This window comes from Heterodontus francisci, chromosome 5, assembly GCF_036365525.1.
Source record: "Heterodontus francisci isolate sHetFra1 chromosome 5, sHetFra1.hap1, whole genome shotgun sequence".
Taxonomy (NCBI): Eukaryota; Metazoa; Chordata; class Chondrichthyes; order Heterodontiformes; family Heterodontidae; genus Heterodontus; species Heterodontus francisci.
In genome coordinates, this window is record NC_090375.1 from 13,664,273 (window position 1) to 13,690,774 (window position 26,502).

Genomic DNA, 26,502 nt, shown 5'->3' on the forward strand with positions numbered 1-26,502 from the left:
TCCAGCCCAGGACCCAGAGAAAAGCTGCTTAAATTTATACAAGCTATCCCTAAGTTTAAAAAGATAGCCAAAAAAATGAAATGACCAAAGGAAAGCTGGACACTGCTTATGCAAAGTAGGTTGATGGGCAGAGCTCATGAAGTTTATGCCATGCTTTCTGAGGAGGCTTCTGCAGGTTATGAGATGGCAAAAAAGACTATTCTCGCTGCTTATGAGTTAGTTCCTGAAGTTTACTGACAGAGGTTTCAGAACCTCTGGAGATTGGCTGGGCAGACTTATATAGAATTTGAGAGGATAAAGTAAACTGGCGGGCAGCCATAAAGGCGGGGCGAAAGTGTTGAGAGTTGAAGAGACTTAGCCGTTGGCAGGAAAAAAGACAGAGGAGCAAAGGGGAGAGCCAACTGTGTAACAGCCCCGACAAACAAATTTTTCTGCAGCACCTGTGGAATAGCCTGTCACTCTAGAATTGGCCTTTATAGCCACTCCATGTGCTGCTCCACACACCACTGACCACCTCCAGGCACTTACCCATTGTCTCTCGAGATAAGGAGGCCAAAGAAGAAAAGTAATCTAATTTTTATCATTGGATATGGGCATTAAAGTTGGAAACCAGGTATGAGAACCTTAGAGCATCCGCAGTATTTTGCTTTCATTATATGAGAACCTTAGAGAATTGATTCTCCTGGAAAAATTTAAAAATTCACTCCCTCAAGTAGTTAGAACTCATGTAGAGAACCAAAAGGTTTCAAGGTCCAGACAGGCAGCAGAAATTGCTGATGATTCTGAGCTTGTGCATAAGCCCAAGCCGTTTGTCCGTCACAAACCCGAGAAGGATAGAAGGTGGGACAGTGAAAGGAAGGCAAGTAGCCGGGACAAGAAGGAACAGCTGGGAATGCTCTAGGATCCACTCCTCAAGCCAGAAAAGAGGGTGATAAGGGTAGAAGTGAGATCCGCAAGTCTAAGTGTTATCATTGTCACAAGGTGGGCCATCTTCATTCAGAATGCTGGAAGTTGTGAGGTAAACCCATAGGACTTGTTGGGGTACAGAAAGTTAATGCAAAGAAAGGGGCTCTGACTGAGAGTAAAGCATATCAGGCTATAGCTTTGATGGCAGCTGGAAAATCAAATACAAAAACCAATGTGAGTGTAGGGGTTGAGAATAAGATACCTGAAAGTTATAGGGAATTCTTGTAAAAGGAAAAGTAACTCCCTATTTCTCAAGTGAGGCAGGCAAACCTATAGTTTTACGTAGGGATACAGGAGCAACCCAAACTCTTTTGCTGGGGAAAGGTATAACATTTCCACCAGAGAGCGCACTGAATGCTAAAGTTTTAGTTATTGGTATTGGTGAGGAGTATATACCCACACCTTTGTATCGAGTACACCTAGAGTGTGACCTAATGTTTGGGATGGTAACAGTAGGAATTGTCCGTAGTTTGCCAGTTGTTGGAATTGACATACTCCTAAGGTATGATTGGACTAGAGCAAAAGTATTAGTTTCTCCTGTAGTCACAGAGAAACCAAACAAAGTTAAAGAGACAGAACAGTTACAGGAAAAAAAATCCAGGAATTTTTCCTTTGTGTGCAGTAACCTGAGCAATGACTAAACAAGTTCAATTGTCGGAGGTAAAACTGACACCACAGACGGATAGCCCAATATCTGAAACTTTCTTTGGGAATTTAGATAATTCAAATGAAATGTTTAATAAATCTTCTCTGATCACAGCTCAACAAGCTGATCCAGAGTTAACTAAATTGGTGTAATCAGCTCAGACAGAAGCTGAGGCAAAAGGAGTTACAGAAGGCTATTATATTAAAGATGGGGCGCTGATGATGAAATGGAGACCACGTCAGAGACCTGCAAACAAAGAGTGGACTATTATTCGACAGATAGTGGTACTGCCTAAGTATCGCCGGGAACTATTAAGGTTAGCAAATGAAATTCCTACCGCAGGACATATGGGGATCCGGGAGACCAAATCACATATAAATCAACATTATTACTGACCAGGGCTTACAAAGGATGTGGCGCATTTTTGTAAAACGTGCCATATGTGCCAGATTGTGGGAAAACCGCAATCTGCCATAAAACCGACACCTCTAATTCCCATTCCAGTTATTGGGGAACCATTTTGTAGGGTATTGGTAGACTGCATAGGACCCTTGCCGAAAACAAAATTGGAACACCAATACATACTCACAATCATGGATATGGCTACTCGATTCCCAGAGGCCAGTCCCTTCAAGACAATTACTGCTATGGTGGTGGTAGAGTTAACCCAGTTCTTCACTCGATATGGACTACCAATTGAAGTTCAGTTGGATCAAGGTCCCAATTTTATGTCTAAGATATTTCAAGAAGTTATGGATAATTTGGGTATAACACAGTTAAAGACGTCAGACACAGGGAGCTTCAGAAAACAATGATTAGGGCATGCTGTCATGAATATCCCCATGAATCATAGAATCATATAAAGTTTAAGGTATAGAACGAGGCCACTTGGCCCATTATGTCTGTGCTGGCTGAAAAATGATCCATCTATTCTAATCCCACCTTCCAACATTTGGTCCGTAGCCCTGCAGCTTACGGCACTTGAGGTGCATATCCGGACTCCTTTTAAATGAGTTGAGGGTCTCTACCTTAGTGAGAGAGAGGAACTGAAAGAAATCAGTATTAGTAGAGAAATGGTGTTGGGGAAATTGATGGGATTGAAGGCTGATAAATCCCCAGGGCCTGATGGTATGCATCCCAGAGTACTTAAGGAAGTGGCCCTTGAAATAGTGGATGCATTGGTGGTCATCTTCCAAGATTCTATAGACTCTGGAACAGTTCCTACAGATTGGAGGGTAGCTAATGTAACCCCACTATTTAAAAAGGGAGGTAGAGAGAAAGCAGGGAATTATAGGCTAGTCAGCCTGACATCGGTAGTGGGGAAAATTCTAGAGTCCATTATCAAAGATTTTATAGCAGAGCACTTGGAAAACAGTGGTAGAATCGGGCAGAGTCAGCATGGATTCACAAAAGGGAAATCATGCTTGACAAATCTACTTGAATTCTTCGAGGATGTATCTAGTAGAATTGATGAGGGGGTGCCAGTGGATGTGATTTATTTGGACTTTCAGAAGGCTTTCGACAAATTCCCACATAAGAGGTTAGCATGTAAGATTAAAGCGCATGGGATTGAGGATAGTGTATTGCGACGGATAGAAAATTGGTTGGCGGACAGGAAACAAAGAGTAGGGATAAATGGGTCTTTTTCCGAATGGCAGGCAGTGACTAGTGGGGTACCGCAGGGATCGGTGCTAGGACCCCAGCTATTCACAATATACATTAATGATTTAGATGAGGGAACTAAATGTAATATCTCCAAATTTGCAGATGACACAAAACTGGGTGAGAGGGTGAGTTGTGAGGAGGATGCAGAGAGGCTTCAGGGTGATTTGGACAAGTTGAGTGAGTGGGCTAATGCATGGCAGATGCAGTATAATTTGGATAAATGTGAGGTTATCCACTTTGGTAGCAAAAATAGGAAGGCAGATTATTATCTGAACGGCTATAAACTGAGAGAGGGGAATATGAAGCGAGACCTGGGTGTTCTTGTACACCAGTCGCTGAAGGTAAGCATGCAGGTGCAACAGGCGGTAAAAAAGGCGAATGGTATGTTGGCCTTCAAAGCGAGAGTATTCGAGTATAGGAGCAGGGATGTCTTGCTGCAATTATACAGGGCCTTGGTGATGCCACATCTGGAATATTGTGTGCAGTTTTGGTTTCCTTATCTGAGGAAGGATGTTCTTGCTATAGAGGGAGAGCAGCGAAGTTTTACCAGACTGATTCCTGGGATGGCGGGACTGACATATGAAGAGAGATTGAGTCGGTTAAGATTATATTTGCTTGAGTTCAGAAGAGTGAGGGGGGGATCTTATAGAAACCTATAAAATTCTAACAGGACTTGACAGGGTAGATGCAGGAAGGATGTTCCCTATGGTGGGGGAGTCCAGAACCAGGGGTCATTGTCTAAGGATACGGAGTAAACCTTGTAGGACTGAATTCGCGACCACAGAAAGCAGTTGAGGCCAAAACATTGAATGTTTTCAAGAAGGAATTAGATATAACTCTTAGGTGTAAAGGGATCAAATGGTATGGGGGGAAAGCGGGAACAGGCTACTGAGTTGGATGATCAGCCATGATCATCATGAATGGTGGAGCAGGCTCGAAGGGCCAAATGGCCTACTCCTGCCCCTATTTTCTATGTTTCTATATTTACCCTTTCAGACAGTGAGTTTCAGACCATCATCACCCTCTGGGTGAAAAAGCTTTTCCTCATCTCCCCTCTATTTTTCTACCAATCACTTTAAATCTATGTCCCCTCATCACTGACCTCTCTGCTAAGGTAAATAGACCCTTCACCTCCACTCTATCCAGGCCCCTCAACATTTTGTACATTTCAATCAGATCTCCCCTCAGCCTTCTCTGTTCCAAGGAGAACAACCCCAGCCTATCCAATCTTTTGTCATAGCTGCAATTTTCCAGTCCTGGCAACATCCTTGTACATCTCCTCTGTACCCTCTCTAGTGCAATTACATCCTTTCTGTAACGACGGGACCAGAACTGCACACAGTACTCAAGTTGTGGCCTAACCAATGAGTTATACAGTTCCAGCATAACCTCCTTGCTCTTATATTCTATACCTCGGCTAATAACGGAAAAGATTCCATGTGCCTTCTTAACCACCTTATCAACCTGTCCTGCTACCTTCAGGGATCTGTGCATGTTCACTCCAAGGTCCCTTACTTCCTCTACACTTCTCAGTATTTTCCCATTAATCATGTATTCCTTCGCCTTGTTTGACCTCCCAAATGCATCATCTCACACTTCTCCAAGTTGAATTCCATTTGCCACTTTTCTGCCCATCTGACCAGACCATCAATATCTTCCTGCAGCCTATAGCTATCTTCCTTGCTATCTACCCCACGGTCAATCTTTGTGTCGTCCGCAAACTTCTTGATCATGCGCCCTACTTTTACATCCAAATCGTTAATATACACCACAAAAAGCAGGGGACCCAGTACTGAGCCCTGCGGAACGTCACTGGAAACAACCCTCTAGTCGCTAAAACACTCGTCAACAATTACCTTTTGTTTCCTGCCACGGAGCCAATTTTGTATCCACTTTGCTGCATTTCCCTGGATTCCCATGGGATTTTATTTTTTAACCAGTCTGCCATGTGGGACCTTGTCAAAAGCCTTGCTAAAATCCATGTAGACCACATCAACTGCACTACCCTCATCTATCATCCTTGTTACTTCTTCAAAAAATTCGATCAAGTTGGTTAAACAAGATCTTCCCTTAACAAATCCTTGCTGACTATCCTTGATTAACCTGTGTCTTTCCAAGTGACAGTTTATCCTGTCTCTCAGAATATATTCCAATAATTTGCCCACTACTGAGATGAGACTGACTGGCCTGTAATTATTCGGTTTATCCTTTGCTCCCTTTTTAAACAAAGATACAATGTTAGCAATTCTCCAATCCTCCTGCACTACACCTGTATCCAGTGAGGACTGGAAAATGATGGTAAGACCCTCTGCTATTTCCTCTCTTGCTTCTTTTAACAGCCTAGGATACATTTCATCTGGTCCTGGTGATTTATCAACTTTCAAGGATGCTAATCCCATTAATACTTCCTCTCTTCCTATATTTATCATATCCAATACCTCACATTCTTCCTCCTTAACTACAATATCTGCATCGTTCCCCTCTTTTGTGATAATCATCATTCGGATAAAGGGCTAGATTTTCTTTTATTTGCCACTAGATATTCACCGAATGAATCTACAGGTTTCAGCCCTTTTGAATTAGTTTCCAGACATGAGATTATAAGTCCTCGAAAACTAATTAAAGAAAGAACAGAGGGATGAATCTTTTGTGCTGAATACTTGTTCCGGGAACGACTCACGAAAGCTTGCAATGTGGCTCAGGGACACCTTAAAGCATCCCAAACCACAATGAAAAAATGGGCAGACAAGCATGCAAAGACTTGAACTTTGCAAACAGGGGATGAAGTGTTAGTATTATTACCTTTGCAGAGAGAACCATTAGAAGCACAGTACAGTGGCCTGTATAAAGTGGTCAAAAGAATTGGTAAGGTAAATTATTTGATTGACACCCCAGATCGCCAGAAAAAGAATCGAATGTGTCATATCAATATGTTGAAGCAATATCACTGCCGAGAGGAGGATAAGCAAGCACACATGTGTCGGGTAGTAGGAACCGTGAAGTATGAAAGGGATAGTGAGGATGAGGCAGAAGAAGACCTAAACAATTCTCAAATTGAAGCCCCTACTATCCAGTTAGCTAATATGGAATTGCTAGGAAAATTGGACATCATGCTTTCATATTTAGATGCAGAACAACAAGAAAGCCTAACAAGGCTTCTCATAGCATTTAAAGAGTCTGTAGGGATAAGCCAGGATGTACTACCTTAGCCACACATGATGTGGATGTAGGGGAATCCGTTCCTATAAAACAACATCCTTACCGCTTAAGTCCAGAAAACAGGCTCAACTAAAAGCAGAAATCCAGTACATGCTGGAAAACAATTTAATTGAACCTAGTCAAAGCAGCTGGAGCTCACCAATTGTATTCGTGCCTAAACCTGAAGAATCAACCAGACTTTGCATAGTGTTACGAACAATCTTTTTCTTTTCTCTTTTTTTTCTCTAAACAATTTCTCTGTTTTTTCAACCACTTGTCCGTAAGCAGATTAGTGATTGAATTTTTCCATCTCTTAAACCTTGATAATAAATGACCACAGCAACAACGCGGTTGTTAAAGTTAAATCAAAGAATTAGGGTTGATTAACACACACTTTAACTCAGGAAGGGGGATTAACTTCACAACGCATGCTTACAAACATACAACGATAAGTTAAAGGCATAAAAAGGCAAGGACATTTACTAATTAGAACTATAAACTAACACGAATTTCTGTCAAAACTAGAGTCCATCTTTAATTATCAAAAAGTCCAAACAAACTGGAGATCACCGACTGAAAATGCCGAAAGGGGGAGGAGCTTTTGGAAATACCTCTTCTCTTGCAAATTTCTTCTTCTTTGCACTCTCAAAGGTAAATGGAGGTAGCTTAATTTCCTGAAATCACCTTTTTCTTAGACGGAGAGGAAAGCTGGAAGAAAGCAAGCTCTCTTATTGCTTCTTGCGGACTGTGTCTTTTTAAAATTTTCTTGCTTCTTGTAGGAAAGGTCTCAGAGAAGAGTATAGAGAGAAGTGTGCAGCTTCAGGCAGCTGTGCTAATCAGCCCAAGGCAGCTGTGGTTTCTGAACAAGTTGTACCTTCAACTGTTACAGTTTCAAGCAGGCTGGATAGGGTGGCTCCTGGACAAGCTGTACCACATGATCTCTCTCCTCCATTTTAACAATTAGAACATAGAAGTAAGAACTTAAACATGCTGTACAAAATGGCGGTTGACATTAATACTCAAATGCACAAAACACAATTTACAGTTCATGACAATAGACTACAGAAAAGTTAATGCAGTAACAAAGGCAGACTCTGACCCAATTCTTCACTTGGAAGACAGTATTGACAGAGTGGGCAGTGCCATGTTTCTTACAAAGATAGATTTGTTAAAGGGATACTGGCAAGTTCCTTTACCACCCCGAGCTAAAGAAATATCAGCTTTTGTCACACCAGACTGTCTTTACCAGTGCCGAGTGATGCCATTCAGGCTAAAAAAATGCCCCAACAACCTTTCAGAGACGAATGAATAAAGTGGTAGCCAGTGTTCCTAACTGTGTAGTTTATCTTGATGATGTGCTGGTACACAGTAACACTTGGAAAGAACACTTGAAACAGCTGGAAACTCTGTTTAAAAAATTACAAGCAGCTGATTTAGTGGTAAACCTGGCCAAAAGTGAATTTGCAAAAAGTGAGAGTGACCTACCTTGGGCATATAGTCGGGCAAGGACAAGTGTTGCCAAGAACAGTGAAGGTACAAGCCTTGGTGGAGTTCCTTACCCCTAAGACTAAACAAGAAGTCATGAGCTTTTTGGGGATGTGTGGTTTCAACAGAAAGTTTATACCAAATTTCAACACTGCAGCTGCTCCAATAACAGATTTGCTACAGAAAAAGAAAATGCAAGATAGTATAGTCAGGAGAGTACCAAGCATCTTTTGAGAAGCTGAAAGTCATTTTGACTAATGAACCAGTGCTGGCTGCTCCAGATTTCACTAAGCCCTTCATGGTAGCGATTGACACTAGTGATCTGGGGGTTGGTGCAGTCCGGTTACAAGATGATGAATCGGGCACAGAAAGGCCAGTGGGATACTTTTCCAAAAAGATAATTCGACACCAAAAGAGATATTCAACAGTGGAAAAAGAAACCCTGGGCTTATTACTAGCTCTTAAGCATTTTGAAGTATATTTCTGCCATGACTATAGAGAGACACTGGTATATACTGATCATAACCCCCTAGCCTTTGTGGAAAAATTCAAAAAACAGAATGCCAGACTATTTCAATGGAGTTTACTATTGCAGCCCTATCACTTAAAGATTATCCACATTGCAGGGAAAAATAATGCAATTACTGATGCTTTGTCTAGAATTTAACTTTGCTTTGAGTTTTCTGAGTATAAAGATGGTACAAAGCTGAACTGTATTAGTTACAGGTAAAGAGTAAATGAGAATGAGTGTGCAAATGTGTTTTAATTCTTTTTCATCTTCTGTTGTTTCCACACTTTGTAATGAAACACATTTAAAAATGACATTTCATTCCTCAAAGGATGGAGGTGTTATGAAAGTGTCAAGACTGCCGTTTACCACATGACAGTGAGTTTACATTAATATTACAAATGGCTCAGACTTTTTTTTTTACAAAGAGGTCACTGGAAGGATTTTGGGAAATTTCTTTAAAAACAAACCCTTACTGGAAGTCACATGCCTTAAGCGAAATAAACAGCAAGTGCCTTATGACGAGGGGAGTTGCTAACAGAGAAGTGACATGTCAAGATTATCTTGGTCAAGAGTTGGTTTTGTTTTGGATATTGTTTTGAGTCAGTTGGGGGTCAGCCTGCTAAGAGAGGAGGGAAGACACCAGCTCTTCCTTTTTTCACCTCTTTGAGAAACCCTGAGAATCCAGTGTGCGTGGGCTGGAGAAACTGATTCCACATTTCTCCTGAAAAACCTGTCAGACTAATCCTCGATATCACCTGAAGAGAACTGCTCCAAAAAAGAACCCAGTGCCAGCAGTCTATAAGTAACCAGACGCCAGACGAGGAAAAGGCCAGTGGAGAATCTTGCATAGGCAATCACCATCTCCAACAAGAGAGAATCTAACCATCTCCCCTTGACATTCAATGGCATTATCATCGCTGAATCCCCCACTATCAACATCCTAGGGGCTACCATTGACCAGAAACTGAACTGGAGTAGCCATATAAATAAGATGGCTACAAGAGCAGGTCAGAGGCTAGGAATCCTGAGGCGAGTAACTCACCTCCTGACTCCTCAAAGCCTGTCCACCATCTACAAGGCACAAGTCAGGAGTGTGATGGAATACTCTCCACTTGCCTGGATGGGTGCAGCTCCAACAACACTCAAGAAGCTTGACACCATCCAGGACAAAGCAGCCCGCTTGATTGGCACCCCATCTACAAACATTCACTCCCTTCACCACCGACGCACAGTGGCAGCAGTGTGTACCATCTACAAGATGCACTGCAGCAATGCACCAAGGCTCCTTCGACAGCACCTTCCAAACCCGCGACTTCTACCAACTAGAAGGACAAGGGCAGCAAATGCATGGGAACACCACCACCTGCAAGTTCCCCTCCAAGACACACACCATCCTGATTTGGAACTATATCACCGTTCCTTCACTGTCACTGGGTCAAAATCCTGGAACTCCCTTCCTAACAGCACTTTGGGTGTACCTACCCCAAATGGACTGCAGCGGTTCAAGAAGGCAGCTCACCACCCCCTTCTCAAGGGCAATTAGGGATGGGCAATAAATTCTGGCCTGGCCAGCGATGCCCACATCCCTGAATGAATATAAAAAAAAACTTACCCTTTTGTCCATCAAGAATTAATAAGTATTTGACCAAAGTATTTTTTTTTGTAAAGAGATCTCTGCAGAGAAAACTTTATTTTTTCTTTAACCTTTGTGTGTGTGTTGGGATAAGTTAGAAGGGAGTTTTCATATTTCAATTTGTGTGTTAATGCTTTGGATCTTTACTGAATATGCAGCATGGGTTGGTACCTGGGATCCTGATGTTGTGGCCATTTCAGAGACATGGGTAGAGCAGGGGCAGGAATGGATGTTGCAGGTTCTGGGATTTAGATGTTTCACAAAGAACAGAGAAGATGTAAAAGAGGAGGGGGTGTGGCATTGTTAATCAAGGAGAGTATTACAGCGGCAGAAAAGACGTTTGAGGACTCGTCTACTGAGGTAGTATGGGCCGAGGTTAGAAACAGGAGAGGAGAGGTCACCCTGTTGGGAGTTTTCTATAGACCTCCGAATAGTTCCAGAGATGTAGAGGAAAGGATAGCGAAGATGATTCTCGACAGGAGCGAGAGTAACAGGGTAGTTGTTATGGGGGACTTTAACTTTCCAAATATTGACTGGAAATACTATAGTTCGAGTACTTTAGATGGGTCAGTTTTTGTCCAGTGTGTGCAGGAGGGTTTTCTGACACAGTATGTGGACAGGCCAACCAGGAGCGATGCCACATTGGATTTGGTACTGGGTAATGAACCCGGCCAGGTGTTCGATTTAGATGTAGGTGAGCACTTTGGCGATAGTGATCACAATTCGGTTAGGTTTACCTTAGCGATGGGCAGGGACAGGTATATACCGCAGGGCAAGAATTATAGCTGGGGGAAAGGAAATTATGACGCGATTAGGCAAGATTTAGGATGTGTAGGATGGGGAAGGAAACTGCAGGGGATGGGCACAAACGAAATGTGGAGCTTATTCAAGGAGCAGCTAATGCGTGTCCTTGATAAGTATGTACCTGTCAGGCAGGGAGGAAGTTGTCGAGCGAGGGAGCCGTGGTTTACTCAAGAAGTTGAAGCGCTTGTCAAGAGGAAGAGGGCGGCTTATGTTAGGATGAGACGTGAAGGCTCAGTTAGGGCGCTTGAGAGTTACAAGCTAGCCAGGAAGGATCTAAAGGGAGGGCTAAGAAGAGCAAGGAGAGGACACGAGAAGTCATTGGCGGATAGGATCAAAGAAAACTCTAAGGCTTTCTATAGGTATATCAGGAATAAAAGAATGATAAGAGTTAGAACAGGGCCAATCAAGGATAGTAGCGGGAAGTTGTGTGCGGAATCAGAGGAGATAGGGGAAGAGTTAAATGAATATTTTTCGTCAGTATTTACAGTAGTGAAAGAAAATGTTGCCGAGGAGATTACTGAGATACAGCCTACTAGGCTAGATGGGATTGAGATTCACAAGGAGGAGGTGTTAGCAATTTTGGAAAGAGTGAAAATAGATAAGTCCCCTGGGCCAGATGGGATTTATCCTAGGATTCTCTGGGAAGCCAGGGAGGAGATTGCAGAGCCGTTGTTGTTGATCTTTATGTCGTCATTGTCGACAGGAGTAGTGCCGGAGGACTGGAGGATAGCAAATGTTGTCCCTTTGTTCAAGAAGGGGAGTAGAGACAGCCCTGGTAATTATAGACCTGTGAGCCTTACTTCGGTTGTGGGTAAAATGTTGGAAAGGGTTATAAGAGATATATATTATAATCATCTTGAAAAGAATAAGTTCATTTGCGATAGTCAGCACGGTTTTGTGAAAGGTAGGTCGTGCCTCACAAACCTTATTGAGTTTTTCGAGAAGGTGACCAAACAGGTGGATGAGGGTAAAGCCGTGGATGTGGTGTATATGGATTTCAGTAAGGCGTTTGATAAGGTTCCCCACGGTAGGCTATTGCAGAAAATACGGAAGTATGGGGTTGAAGGTGATTTAGAGCTTTGGATCAGAAATTGGCTAGCTGAAAGAAGACAGAGGGTGGTGGTTGATGGCAAATGTTCATCCTGGAGTTTAGTTACTAGTGGTGTACCGCAAGGTTCTGTTTTGGGGCCACTGCTGTTTGTCATTTTTATAAATGACCTGGATGAGGGTGTAGAAGGGTGGGTTAGTAAATTTGCGGATGACACGAAGGTCGGTGGAGTTGTGGATCGTGTCGAAGGGTGTTGTAGGGTACAGAGGGACATAGCTGCAGAGCTGGGCTGAGAGATGGCAAATGGAGTTTAATGCGGAGAAGTGTGAGGTGATTCACTTTGGAAGGAGTAACAGCAATGCAGAGTACTGGGCTAATGGGAAGATTCTTGGTAGTGTAGATGAGCAGAGAGATCTTGGTGTCCAGGTACATAAATCCCTGAAAGTTGCCACCCAGGTTAATAGGGCTGTTAAGAAGGCATATGGTGTGTTAGCTTTTATTAGTAGGGGGATCGAGTTTCGGAGCCACGAGGTCATGATGCAGCTGTACAAAACTCTGGTGAGGCCGCACCTTGAGTATTGCGTGCAGTTCTGGTCACCGCATTATAGGAAGGATGTGGAAGCTTTGGAAAGGGTGCAGAGGAGATTTACTAGGATGTTGCCTGGTATGGAAGGAAGGTCTTACGAGGAAAGGCTGAGGGACTTGGGGTTGTTTTCGTTGGAGAGAAGGAGGAGGAGAGGTGAATTAATAGAGACATACAAGATAATCAGAGGGTTAGATAGGGTGGATAGTGAGAGTCTTTTTCCTCGGATGATGATGGCAAACACGAGGGGACATAGCTTTAAGTTGAGGGGTGAAAGATATAGGACAGATGTCAGAGGTAGTTTCTTTACGCAGAGAGTAGTAGGGGCGTGGAACGCCCTGCCTGCAACAGTAGTAGACTCGCCAACTTTAAGGGCATTTAAGTGGTCATTGGATAGACATATGGATGAAAATGGAATAGTGTAGGTCAGATGGTCGGCGCAACATCGAGGGCCGAAGGGCCTGTACTGCGCTGTAATGTTCTAATGTTCTAATGTTCTAATGTCTTGTGTTATAAATAAATTGCTAATTTAGTTATTCATTAAAGAAACCTGGTTGGTGGATTTTATTCTGAAATAAAACTAGAGTATATAATTGGCCATATTGGTAACTGGGTAAATATTTAAATATATGTGGAGAAATGGAACTAGAGAAAGACAGTGCACTCCTCCCGCCTTGGTCGTAACACTATCCGTAAACCCCATTCTGTCTGTGTTGTCCCTATCCTATGTGTGTCAAATCTAAATAGACTTTCCATGGCAGTGCAGCAGGAGCAGATCGAAGGAAATTCCAGCAAATGTCTACAGGTTTTTTTCAAACACTCAATAATACTGCTGGTATTTTTTGCAGCACTGTCAAACCCCTTAATGTTATTTACAGTTACAAGGCTGCTTACTATCAATCTTCTTTCGTTGAACCTACTCTGCATGTAGTGTTAACTTTGGCAAATAAGCAATGGGTCAGATCTTGCTGGAGTGTTCCCCATTAGTTAGACTTTATCCCACACCCTACAGTTTGAATATCATTTAACCGTAACTTGTTAGGAGTGTGAGCTGAAAACGGCGTGGTGAGAGGCAACAGGGCATCTGGGACCTCAGTGAATGATGGAACCAATGGTCTATCCCCTTAACCAATGAGATTTAAGGATTAAGAAAGAAAGAGAGGAATGACGGAGAAGGCGATTGTGTGAATGCGAGTCAAATCAGGGACAGAAAGAGAAATAGAGAGAGGGAAAGAAAGATTGGATTAAGAGAGAGAGACAGAAAAGAGACAGAAAGGCTAAGTAAGAAAAAATTTTACATTTTTTAAATTTGATATTTTTGTGAATCTCTAACAATCATTTACTACCTGCAGGAACGTGATTGAGATGTTTAAGTTCTGGGTCTGAGAGGTTGTTTGGCGTTGCATTAACAATTATCACAGTGTTAAAAAGCTCCTTACTCTGTTAAATTCCAGACCTAACTTTCAATTGCAAGTTTAGTGGGCTATTAAAACCAGCAAATTCTTAAATATAATGGGAAGATAGAGGACGAGATGTTTGTGTGAAGTGAATAGTTGAGCAGTGCAAATAGACCAACAAGTTCTGGTGATTTACAACTCAAGGCCTAACTCTTCTTCCTCTGAACTTGCTGGCCGATTTGCGCATTAATAACATGGTGTGTCATTAACACACCGTTAATTTTCCAGCAAGATCTGGCCCAAAATATCATATTTTATATTTCTATTGATTTCATCTGCTGACAATTAAAAACTAACGAAGATACCTGCATGTTCCTCATAACAGACTGATGCAGCTTCAGAAACACTGGAAAAATGGGCTCGAAACATGCAAAAGTGGCAGTGTGAATAATAATTAACTGCAAAGAGACTTTAACTACAATAGTAATGTTTCACATTGTTCTTTCTTTTAATTCAGATAGGCAAATCATGTAATCAACCAATGCATAGTAAAATAATGAATTTCAAGTCATAATAATAGGGAGCCCCGGTTAAGATTTCCTCCAAAGTGGCTGGAGAGATTTTAGAACAGATCATTGCTTCAAAAATGTGATTAAAAAATTACTTCTTTCACTTTGAATTAGAAGCATCTATTGCACTTATGATAGAAGAGGAGGTTTCCAGCACCCTGCCTTAAGCTATTTTACTTTCAGGTAAGCTTCTGTTGACTCTTCACAGAATGATATCTAACACAATTAGAAAGCTTTCAGTAGCCACAACTTTGTATAGTATTTGCAGCACAGAAACAGGCCATTCGGCCCAACTGCTCCATGCTGGTGCTTATGCTCTACTGGCGCCTCCTCCCTCCTTCTTCATCTCACCTGATCAGCATATCCTTCTATTCCTTTCTCCCTCATGTGCTTATCCAGCTTCCCCTTAATTGCACCTATAGTATTCATCTCAACCACATTCTCAATGATCTCTGAGCAAAGAGGTTTCTCCGGAATTCCTTATTAGATTTATTGGTGATTTAGATGGAAATTCCCAGGTTAAAACTCGCTCCACTGGTACAATAGTTTTATATATACTGAAGTAAACGGAAGAGAAACACTGAGCTCTCCACCCTGGCAATGAAAGAATGGGTCTCTTCATTTCATCAATCATACTTCTGATCAGCAGGCCAACCTAATTTCAGCAGTTAAGAGACTGAATTAAAATGTTTTATGGAGAGACACTGGAAAGATTTCTGAGCCATTTGTAATATTAATGTCAACTCACTGTCATGTGGTAAACGGCAGTCTTGACACTTCTGAAAACAAATCTATCAGGGGTATTTAGAAAAAGTTGCCAAAAGTAGCTTTAACGCACTAATAGTTCCTTTGTACCAATCACCAGATACAAATTTAGCTAATTATTGTTGGTTTGTAAAGACAGATGCAATTAACTTCAATCATAGAATCTTACAGCTCAGAAGGAGGCCATTCGGCCCATCGTGTCTGTACCGGCTATCCAATTAATCATACTCTTCCTCCTCTTTCCGCATAGCCCTGCAAATGCTTCCTTTTCAAGTATTTATCCAATTCCCTTTTGAAAGTTGCTATTGGATCTGCTTCCACCGTCCTATTGCACAGCAAATTCCAGATAATATGCGATCCACTCCACTTGAGCTGCAAGCCATGTTCAAAATCAAGGCTTATCTTTGCTTGCAAATGAAAGCCAGTATGAATTTTGATCAAAGCATTGCACACTGTAGTATATGCACTGAACCATCTTAAAGTCACATTGTCTCTTTGCATTATTTTGAAGACTTTAGAGATAGAGTCTTAGAATGTTACGAAACAGAAGGAGGCCATTCAGCCCATCGCGCCTGTGCTGGCTCTTTGAAAGAGCTATCCAATTAGTCCCATACCCCTGCTCTTTCCCCGTAGCTCTGTAACTGTTTCCCTTCAAGTATTTATTCAATTTGCTTTTGAAAGTTACTATTGAATCTGCTTCCAACACCTTTTCAAGATGTTAGTTTCAGGTTACAACAACTCACTGTGTGAAAAATGCTTCCTTATGTCGTCTTGGTTCTTTTGCCAAGTCACCTTAAATCTGTGTCCTCTGGTTATCGACCCTTTAGCCACTGGAAGCAGTTTCTCTTCATTTACTCCATCAAAATCATTCATGATTTTTAACATCTCTATTAAATCTCCCTTAACCTTCTCTACCCTAAGCAGAACAATCCCAGCTTCTCCAGTCTCTCCACAGAACTGATGTCCCTCATCCCTGGTTCCATTCTAGTAAATCTCCTTTACGGCCTCTCCAAGGCCTTGACATCCTTCCTGAAGTGTGGTGCCAGAATTGAACACAATATTCCAGCTGAGGCCTAACAGTGTATTCTAAATCTTTAGCATAATTTCTTTGCTTCTGTATTTTAATCCTCTATTAATAAATCCAGGGATCCCATATGCTTTTTTAACAATTATCCTACCATCTTCAAAGACTTGTGACATGTACACCCCCAGGTCTCTCTGTTCCTTCTGCTTCTTCTTCTTTGGCCTCCTTGTCTCGGGAGACAATGGGTAAGCGCCTGCAGGTGGTCAGTGGTGTGTGGAGCAGCGCCTGGAGTGGCTATAAAGGCCAATACTAGAGTGACAAACTCTTCCACAGGTGCTGCAGATAAAATTGGTTGTCAGGGCTGTTTCACAGTTGGCTCTCCCCTTGTGCTTCTGTCTTTTTTCCTGCCAACTGCGAAGTCTCTTCGACTCGCCACACTTTAGCCCCGCCTTTATGGTTGCCCGCCAGCTCTGGCGATTGCTGGCAACTGACTCCCACGACTTGTGATCAATGTCACAGGACTTCATGTTGTGTTTGCAGATGTCTTTAAAGCGGAGACATGGACGGCCGGTGGGTCTGATACCAGTGGCGAGCTCGCTGTACAATGTGCCCTTGGGAATCCTGCCATCTTCCATGCGGCTCACATGGCCAAGCCATCTCAAGCGCTGCTGACTCAGTAGTGTGTATAAGCTGGGGATGTTGGCCGCCTCGAGGACTTCTGTGTTGGAGATACGGTCCTGCCACCTGATGCCAAGGATTGTCCGGAGGCAGTGAAGATGGAATGAATTGAGACGTCGCTCTTGGCTGACATACATTGTCCAGGCCTCGCTGCCGTAGAGCATGGTACTGAGGACACAGGCTTGATACATGCGGACTTTTGTGTTCCGTGTCAGTGTGCCATTTTCCCACACTCTCTTGGTCAGTCTGGACATAGCAGTGGAAGCCTTTCCCATGCGCTTGTTGATTTCTGCATCGAGAGACAGATTACTGGTGATAGTTGAGCCTAGGTAGGTGAACAGTTCTCTGTTCCTGCATTCCCTTTAAAATTGTACATTTTAGTTCATGTTACCTCTCACCATTCTTCTTACAAAATGTACTCCTTCACACTTCTCTGTGTTAAATTTTATCTGCCATGCGTCTTCCCATTTCACTAGTCTGTCTACATCCTCCTAAAGTCTGTAACTGACCTCCTCACCGTTTGCTACTTATCTGAGTTTTGTATCATGCGAAAACTTTGAAATTATGCCCCTATACTATAGTCCAGGTCATTAATATATATTAAAAAGAGCAGTGGTCCAAATACTGACCCTTGGGGAACACAGCTGTACACTTCCCTCATGTCTGAAAAACAACTGTTCACCACTACTCCCTGTTTTCTGTCCCTCAGCCAATTTTGAGTCCATGCTGCCATGATTTAGCTAATCCAGTATTAACGTGAAGGAAATAAATTGCCTGTTGCAACAGGGACAAGGCAAGCCTCCCTTCTCATGAATATATTAAGCAAGGCAGTGTAACCATATCTTTTAAACTCATAAACTGCAATTAGAGACAGTACCTATTGTAATGATATTGTATGTTGCTGTTGGAGTTCAATAAAGCTTTGTATATGAGTACGGGGAAGAACTTTGTACAGACCTTCCAATCTCATCCTTGAAACGTTGATGCAGGCTTGAACCAAAGCCCCGGAGAAATGGCCATCTTTTAGGGAAGATGTTCACAACATTTCTATCTTTGTAGCATCACCCAACCCTGCTCCTGCTCTTCTGCCCCTTGCCTTTGTTACCTCCAGACCCAGCTATTCCAACACACTCCTGACCGGTCTCCCATCTTTCACCCTCCATAAATTTCAGCACATGCCCGTATCCTAACTGGTATCAAGTCTTGTTCACCTATCACCCCTGTGCTTAATGAGCTACATTGGCTCCCGACTGCCAATGCCTCCATGGTCTCGCCTCTTGCTAGCTCTGTAATCTCCTCCAACCCTCTAAGAAATCTGCACTCCTCCAATTCTGCCCTCTTGTGCATCCCCGATTTTAAACGCTCCACCATTAGCGGCCGTTATCTTCACCTGCCTGGGTCCAAAGCTCTGGAATTCCATCCCTAAGCCTCTCCACCTTGCTATCTCTCTTTCTTCCTTTTACGATGCTCCTTAAAACCTCCCTCTTTGACCAGGCTTTTATCCATCTGCCCTAATATCTCCTTATGTGGCTCTGTGTCAAATTTTGTTTGGTAATTGCTCCTGTGAAGCACCTTGGGGTGTTTCTACTATGCTAAAGGTGCAACATAAATGCAATTGTTGTTGTGTACTGTTACAGGATATAATGGCTGATAATGCTTTGGTGGGTGCCCACACATCCCAATCGCAAGTAAAGCATGCAGTCACAACAACAAAGGAAGCAACAAAAACTCATTGAGATTCAATAACCTGTTAAATTGATGGAATTGTTCAACAGAAGGCTTTTGGCTGTTCTCCAGTGCAAAGGTTAATTGAACAATGAACTAAAACACTGTTGCCAATCATCACAAATCATATACCCTAAGGAAAGATATTGCCAAATATAGTTTCCACTGAATGACCAATTACTTGAGGATTCTTAAATGACTTTGGAAAAAAAAAAGCTGCACATTTAATTGAATAATTTTAAGACTGCGTGGAAGCAACACTTTTTTTCCAGGTTTTGTGTTGTTTTTATGGAAGGTAGATGTATCATGCACAAAATACAATTAGATACAGTACCAAGGCTATCCCACTAAAGTTCAAAACAGGTAACGCATTTATTAGTCTGAGCAGGTGACTCATGCAAACCAGCTTCAATCCTCAGCGAGATTAACAGTGTTATTGTGAGGTGGAATAAAGAATCCAAAGTGCACTGAAGCCTTGATGGAGGAGATGGAAAGGAGAAGAGATATCTTGTACCTGCAGGGGGCTAGGAGGCTCTCCAGATGCAGACTCAGAAGTCAGTGGGAGCAGTTGGCTGTGGAGGTCAATGCCAGGAGTCAAGCTGCAAGGACCTGGATGCAGCGCCACAAGAAAAGTTCAGTGACCTTGCACGAGTGGTCAAGGTCAGTGAATGCATCTCAAATGCCAAATCCTACCAGCTGCACCACTAGCTTCAGCCACTGCTCAATTCAACATGCCCGCATCATTCACCGACCAGCAATCTCTATCAATCAGGTTTCATACCTAACATTCATATACCTCACCTCACCTACATACACTTAGCAGTGTTGCAAGCCTCAAACCCACCTCTCACAGCTTGCATAGACTTCCAGCTATTCCATCATGACAGCCACACCATCTAAACAGATTGCTTGACACTCACGGACGCACTTCATTCTCTCTTGGCGAACAAGGTAGCACAGAACCAGAGGCAGCAGGAGCTGATGAGAGAGGGACAGGTGCACTTGCATATCCTAACCCGCCTGGAGGAGACAGTGCTGGCCTTTCGTGGAATGACCATTGCCAAAGCCAGAGCCAGTGGTGGGGATGAAACCATCGAAAATGCCAGTATCTTCACACCTACTCCTCCTTCTCACATCTCACTTCCTTCTCATCCCACAATGTTCTCTGTAGATGGGGTAATCATGGACCCCCTTCCTTCAACACTATCCTACCCTTGTGCCTTTTTATCCTTCCTGACACCCAAGAGTTGTAACCTGACCAGGAAGTGGAGGAACAGCAAGAAGACAGTGATGATGAAGACACTCTGTCACTCAATTTGACACTCGCAGCAACCAGTTCAGATACTGACTCTAATAAGTGTAATGTACAGGACAGCATAGAGGCGGGATCTGCATGTGGTTGAGCCTCTGGGCACGTGTGCACTGCAGCCAGGGCAGGGGATGAGGATAGCACAGGTGCCAGCTTGCCAGAGGGTGAGGTAAATTACAGAAGAAGACTAATGGGTATGCACAACAACAGGCTTGTTGCATTGGGACGCCTGCCACAAAGCCTGCAGTCAATGTCACGGAGGGTGGAAGCATCCAGCACCAACTAGGCACAGGACTTTGTGCAGAGCTTGAAACCCATGTTTTCCAGCATGGAAGAGGTGGGCAACCTCATAAGCACAGTGTGGAGCCAACCATGATGCAGCATCTGATGGCTGATGATTGCACAGTGTTCATCTCCATTCGCAATTCCTCAGATAATGAAGCAGTCAGCTACCTGAAACATTGGGTGGAATTTTCTCTGCTTAGTGTCTGGCCAAACAGCAGGCCCATTAGCAGGCTGGGAACCCAATGGAATCTCCGGCGATATTCGCCAAGTCTCTTTCACAAAACCACGGCATTAGCATCCCGTCTCTGGGTTCCCTAACCAATCAGGGAGAGCGGGCGGGATGATGTGTTGGATCTGTCAAAAGAAGGATTTCTAAATAATGGGACTATAACTTTTACACTTAGAATATTGCGTGCAATTCTGGTCGTCATACTACCAGAAGGACGTGGAGGCTTTGGAGAGGGTACAGAAGAGGTTTACTAGGATATTTCCCTCCTGGTGTTTGATAAGGTATCTACCAAAACTCGTTTTCACAGCCACATCTCCTTCCTCAGTGACTGTCTCCAGCTCCGACTGATTCCACGTGGATTCCAACTGCAGTTTCACCCATCATGCTTTGAAACCACCCAGGATCACAGGTATCTCCGAGAAATACAACGTTCCTCGGACTGCTACTCTCGCCGCATCCTGAGATCCACACTCAGTGCTATGCGCCGCCATATGCACACACTGGACCTCTCTCTCCAGCAGCACCGTCTCACCTTATCTCAAATCTGTTCTACTCCGCAGTTTCATCTCATCTTACGTCTCATCCGACGCATTAACAAAAAACTTATTTTCTTCCTTTCAGGTGTTAAGGAACGCAAGCTCCAGCAGCTGATGGGGACTAATGCCCCTCCAGATCCTTCTTCCGCTTCACTTCCCTCTGACCCCACCCCTTCTGATCTGACCCCTTGCCGTGTATTCACTATACCCTCTGACCTCCCCCTCTCTGATGCTGAGCGTTCTGTACTCAGCAAAGGTCTCAGTTTTATCCCCTTACGCCCCCACCTCAATGAATTTCGCGCTCGGCATGACGTTGAGCTCTTCTTCCGTCGCCTCCGCCTCCGGGCTCACTTCTTCGATCAGGAGTCCTCCCCCCGACCAGCAGACCCATTCACCCGCCTCCAGCATTCTCCCTCTACCTGGACCCCTCACCCTGGCCTCTTACCCGCTCTTGATCTCTTCATTGAAGACTGTCGGCGAGACATTGGTCGTCTCAATTTCTCTGCCCCCCTCACTCACTCTAACCTGTCCCCCTCTGAACTTGAGGCACTCCGTTCTCTCAGGTCTAACCCCGACATGGTCATCAAACCTGCAGACAAGGGTGGTGCTGTTGTTGTATGGCGTACCGACCTCTACCTTGCAGAAGCTCAACGCCAACTCACAGACACCTCTTCCTACCTCCCTCTGGACCATGACCCCACCACCGAACATCAAGCCACCGTCCAAAGGACTGTCACTGACCTCATCTCCTCTGGAGATCTTCCCTCGACAGCTTCCAACCTCATAGTCCCGCAACCCCGGACAGCCCGCTTCTACCTCCTTCCCAAAATCCACAAACAGGACTGTCCCGGCAGACCCATTGTGTCAGCCTGCTCCTGCCCCACTGAACTTATTTCTTCCTATCTAGACTCTATCTTTTCTCCCCTGGTCCAGTCTCTTCCCACCTACATCCGTGACTCTTCTGACACCCTACGTCATTTTGACAATTTCCAGTTTCCTGGTCCCAACCGCCTCCTCTTCACAATGGACGTCCAATCGCTCTACACCTCCATCCCCCACCAGGATGGTTTGAGGGCTCTCCGCTTCTTCCTGGAACAGAGGCCCAACCAGTCCCCATCCACCAACACCCTCCTCCGCCTGGCTGAACTTGTTCTCACATTGAACAACTTCTCCTTCAACTCCATGCATTTCCTTCAAGTAAAAGGTGTCGCTATGGGTACCCGCATGGGTCCTAGTTATGCCTGTCTTTTTGTGGGATATGTCGAGCATTCTTTGTTCCAGTCCTACTCAGGCCCCCTCCCCCAACTCTTTTTCCGGTACATTGATGACTGTATCGGTGCCGTTTCCTGCTCCCGCCCTGAACTAGAAAACTTTATCAACTTTGCTTCCAATTTCCACCCTTCTCTCACCTTTACATGGTCCATCTCTGACACTTCCCTTCCCTTCCTCGACTTCTCTGTCTCCATCTCTGGGGATAGGTTGTCTACCAATATCCATTATAAGCCCACTGACTCCCACAGCTACCTCGACTACACTTCTTCACACCCTACCTCCTGTAAGGACTCCATTCCATTCTCCCAGTTTCTCCGTCTCTGACGTATCTGCTCTGATGATGCTACCTTCCATGACGGTGCTTCTGATATGACCTCCTTTTTCCTCAACCGAGGATTTCCCCCCACTGTGGTTGACAGGGCCCTCAACCGTGTCCGACCCATTCCCCGCACCTCTACCCTCACCCCTTCCCCTCCCTCCCAGAACCGTGACAGGGTTCCCCTTGTCCTCACTTTTCATCCCACCAGCCTCCATATCCAAAGGATCATCCTCCGCCATTTTCACCACCTCCAGCGTGATGCCACTACCAGTCGCATCTTCCCCTCCCTTCCCCTGTCAGCATTCCGAAGGGATCATTCCCTCCGCGACACCCTGGTCCACTCCTCCATTACCCCCACCACCTCGTCCCCGTCCCAGGGCACCTTCCCTTGCAATCGCAGGAGGTGTAATACCTGCCCATTTACCTCCTCTCTCCTCACTATCCCAGGCCCCAAACACTCCTTTCAGGTGAAGCAGCGATTTACTTGTACTTCTTTCAATGTAGTATACTGTATTCGCTGCTCACAGTGTGGTCTCCTCTACATTGGGGAGACCAAGCGCAGACTGGGTGACCGCTTTGCGGAACATCTCCGCTCAGTCCGCAAGCAGGACCCTGAGCTTCCGGTTGCTTGCCATTTCAACACTCCCCCCTGCTCTCATGCTCACATCTCTGTCCTGGGATTGCTGCAGTGTTCCAGTGAACATCAACGCAAGCTCGAGGAACAGCATCTCATCTACCGATTAGGCACACTACAGCCTGCCGGACTGAACATTGAGTTCAATAATTTCAGAGCATGACAGCCCCCCACTTTACTTTCATTTTTAGTCATTTTTAGTTATTTTTTCTTCCTTTTTTTTTTGCATTCCTTTTTACATTTTTTACAATCTTTTTTTGCATTTATTTCATTTCATCTTAGTTTGTTCAGTTTGCTTACCCACTGTTTTTTTCAGGTTGTTTTTCTTCAGGTTTGCACTTGCTGATGTTCAATATTCAGTATATTCACACCTAATCTGTACTAATGCTTTGTCTTTCAACACACCATTAACATATTGTTTGCCTTTGCTCCGTGACCTTTTGGTCAGCTATGTGGCCTGGTCCAATCTGCACCTTCTCCTTTGTTATCTCTTGCCCAACCCCCACCTCACTTGTTTATAATCTGTGACTTTTCTAATATTTGTCAGTTCCGAAGAAGGGTCACTGACCCGAAACGTTAACTCTGCTTCTCTTTCCACAGATGCTGCCAGACCTGCTGAGTGAATCCAGCATTTCTTGTTTTTGTTTCAGATTTCCAGCATCCGCAGTATTTTGCTTTAATTTTACTAGGATGTTGCCTGGTCTGGAGGGCATTAGCTATGAGGAGAGGTTGGATAAACTCGGATTGTTTTCACTGGAACGACGGAGGTGGAGGGGCGACATGATAGAGGTTTACAAAGTTATGAGCGGCATGGACAGAGTGGATAGTCAGAAGCTTTTTCCCAGGGTGGAAGAGTCAGTTACTAGGGGACATAGGTTTAAGGTGAGAGGGGCAAAGTTTAGAGGGGATGTGCGAGGCAAGTTCTTTACACAGAGGGTGGTGAGTGCCTGGAACTTGCTGCCGGGGGAGGTGGTGGAAGCAGGTACGATAGCGAGGTTTAAGAGGCATCTTGACAAATACATTAATAGGATGGGAATAGAGGCATACGGTCCCCAGAAGTGCAGAAGGTTTTAGTTTAGGCAGGCATCAAGATCGGTGCAGGCTTGGAGGGCCGAATGGCCTGTTCCTGTGCTGTACTATTCTTTGTTCTTATAACATGGGTTATAATGCTTCAACTGGATTTTTGAAGCTGCATCAATCAAAAGAGTGGAGAGGAGACCTAGGAAAGCTACTCCCCAGGTTTCTCTTGCCTGGAGATTCTCCTGCAGGATGTGAGAGGCTACAGTGAGGTGGGCTCTACCGAGGATAGGAGGAAGGGGACAACCTCTCCAACCAAGCAGGTGTGAATGGAAGTGCCCGAAACTTGCTGGTCTTCCAGTGCAAAGAGCTGTTGACGACCGAGTGTTGCAGACTGGCACATTCCAAGGTCCAGAACTACGTGCTGAGGGACGCACTAAAGCTTGGGGCAGCAGCAGCAAAGGCTCAATTGGGAAAGGCCCACACGCCTTGGTGAATCGAGGGAGTGGAAACCGTGTAAAACCCCTTGATATAGTATGTATATACTAACCCCCCCGTGTGCACCAGAGAATGTTTGGCATGACATGTACATTGTAAATATAACCTGTAATGGTAAGTGTAGGGAGGCATTTCATGTACTGTATTGAGAGAAACTGATCTGGATTGCACTTCTTGTAGTCAAATTTGAACTGTTATGTAATATTCTTTTACAAATCTTATGAAAAATGTATATTTTTGGAAAAAAACAAGGTGTTGGAGGAAGTAGCAGGAATATGCACCCTCCAACCTGGAGACAGTGCACCAAGAGGATTCAGGACCTCAGGAGGGAGGGAAAGTGGCATAACACTTTCAGGTGCTAAGCTCCACACTCTGACTTTCCCAGCATTCTCCTGCACAGCATGCCTCAGGTCAACACAACTCACAATTCCACTCATTCCTCTTTCTCCAGGCACCTCTCATCCTCGTCTGGCTGCCAACACTCACACTCACCTTCAGCCTATTGCCCTCTCGCACCAGTGCCTCACAGTCACTCTCCACAAATGGTGTCCTTCCCTCCTCCTTACACAATCCAATTCTCATCCTCACAACTCTCTGCTTTCTCTCCTTGGAGGAGGAGAGAACACACCACTTGGCAAGACCCTTCAGTGACAGGCACCTTGTCGGCCACTGGCAATACATGCCCACCTGCTCCACTTATTCCAGGTGGCTGCAGATGTCAGCAACAGTCAGCTGGGAGAGCCTGAGCCTCCTGAGGCACTGGCACTCAGACGTGTCGAAAGAGGTGATCCTTTGCCTGTAGACCCTGTGTTGGGGTCTCACTTCCTTCCAGCTGAGTCTCGGTGCCCATCCCATCTGTAATGTGCAGTGGTATGTGGCTGAGGAGAAAGCGGCTGGTGCTGCTGCTGCTGGCGTGGCCTCCTCCTGCTCTTCATCAGAGATGCACGGCAGAACTGCATAAGCTGTTCCCATGTCGATGTGAAGGCTGGCAGCAGGGAAGTACAGCTGAAGCTGAGTGAAGTGCAAGACAGGTGAAGCTGGCAATCACCTGACAAGCAGTGAAAACACTCTCTGTGAAGAAGTGCAGCAAGCAGCAGTCTCTCACCTGACCATGGCTGGAGCTCTTCAATGTAACTGACCAAAGCCTCCCCAGCCTGTCAGTTTCACTGAAGAAGCACTCCCAGCTCTGCTCTCAGTGAACTTGGCGAGTTGGGAAATAGATGTTCCGGCTGTGAAAGCCAGACTCCTTGCCTATTAGAATATTTTTTTAATTTATTCATTCATGGGATGTGGGCGTCATTGGCTATGCCAGCATTTATTGCCCATCCCTAATTGCCCTCGAGAAGGTAGTGGTGAGCTGCCTTCTTGAACTGCTGCATTCCATGTGGGGTAGGTACACCCACAGTGCCTTTAGGGAGGGAGTTCCAGGATTTTGACCCAGCGACAGTGAAGGAACGGCGATATAGTTCCAAGTCAGGATGGTGTGTGACCTGGATGGGAACTTGCAGGTGGTGGTGTTCCCATGCATCTGCTCCTTCGAGGTGGTAGAGGTCACGAGTTTGGAAGGTGCTGTCTAAGGAGCCTTGGTGCGTTGCTGCCGTGCATTTTGTAGATGGTACACACTGCTGCACTGTGCGTCGGTGGTGGAGGGAGTGAATGTTTGTGGATGGTGTGCCAATCAATGTTTTGTTCTGGAGGGTGTCGAG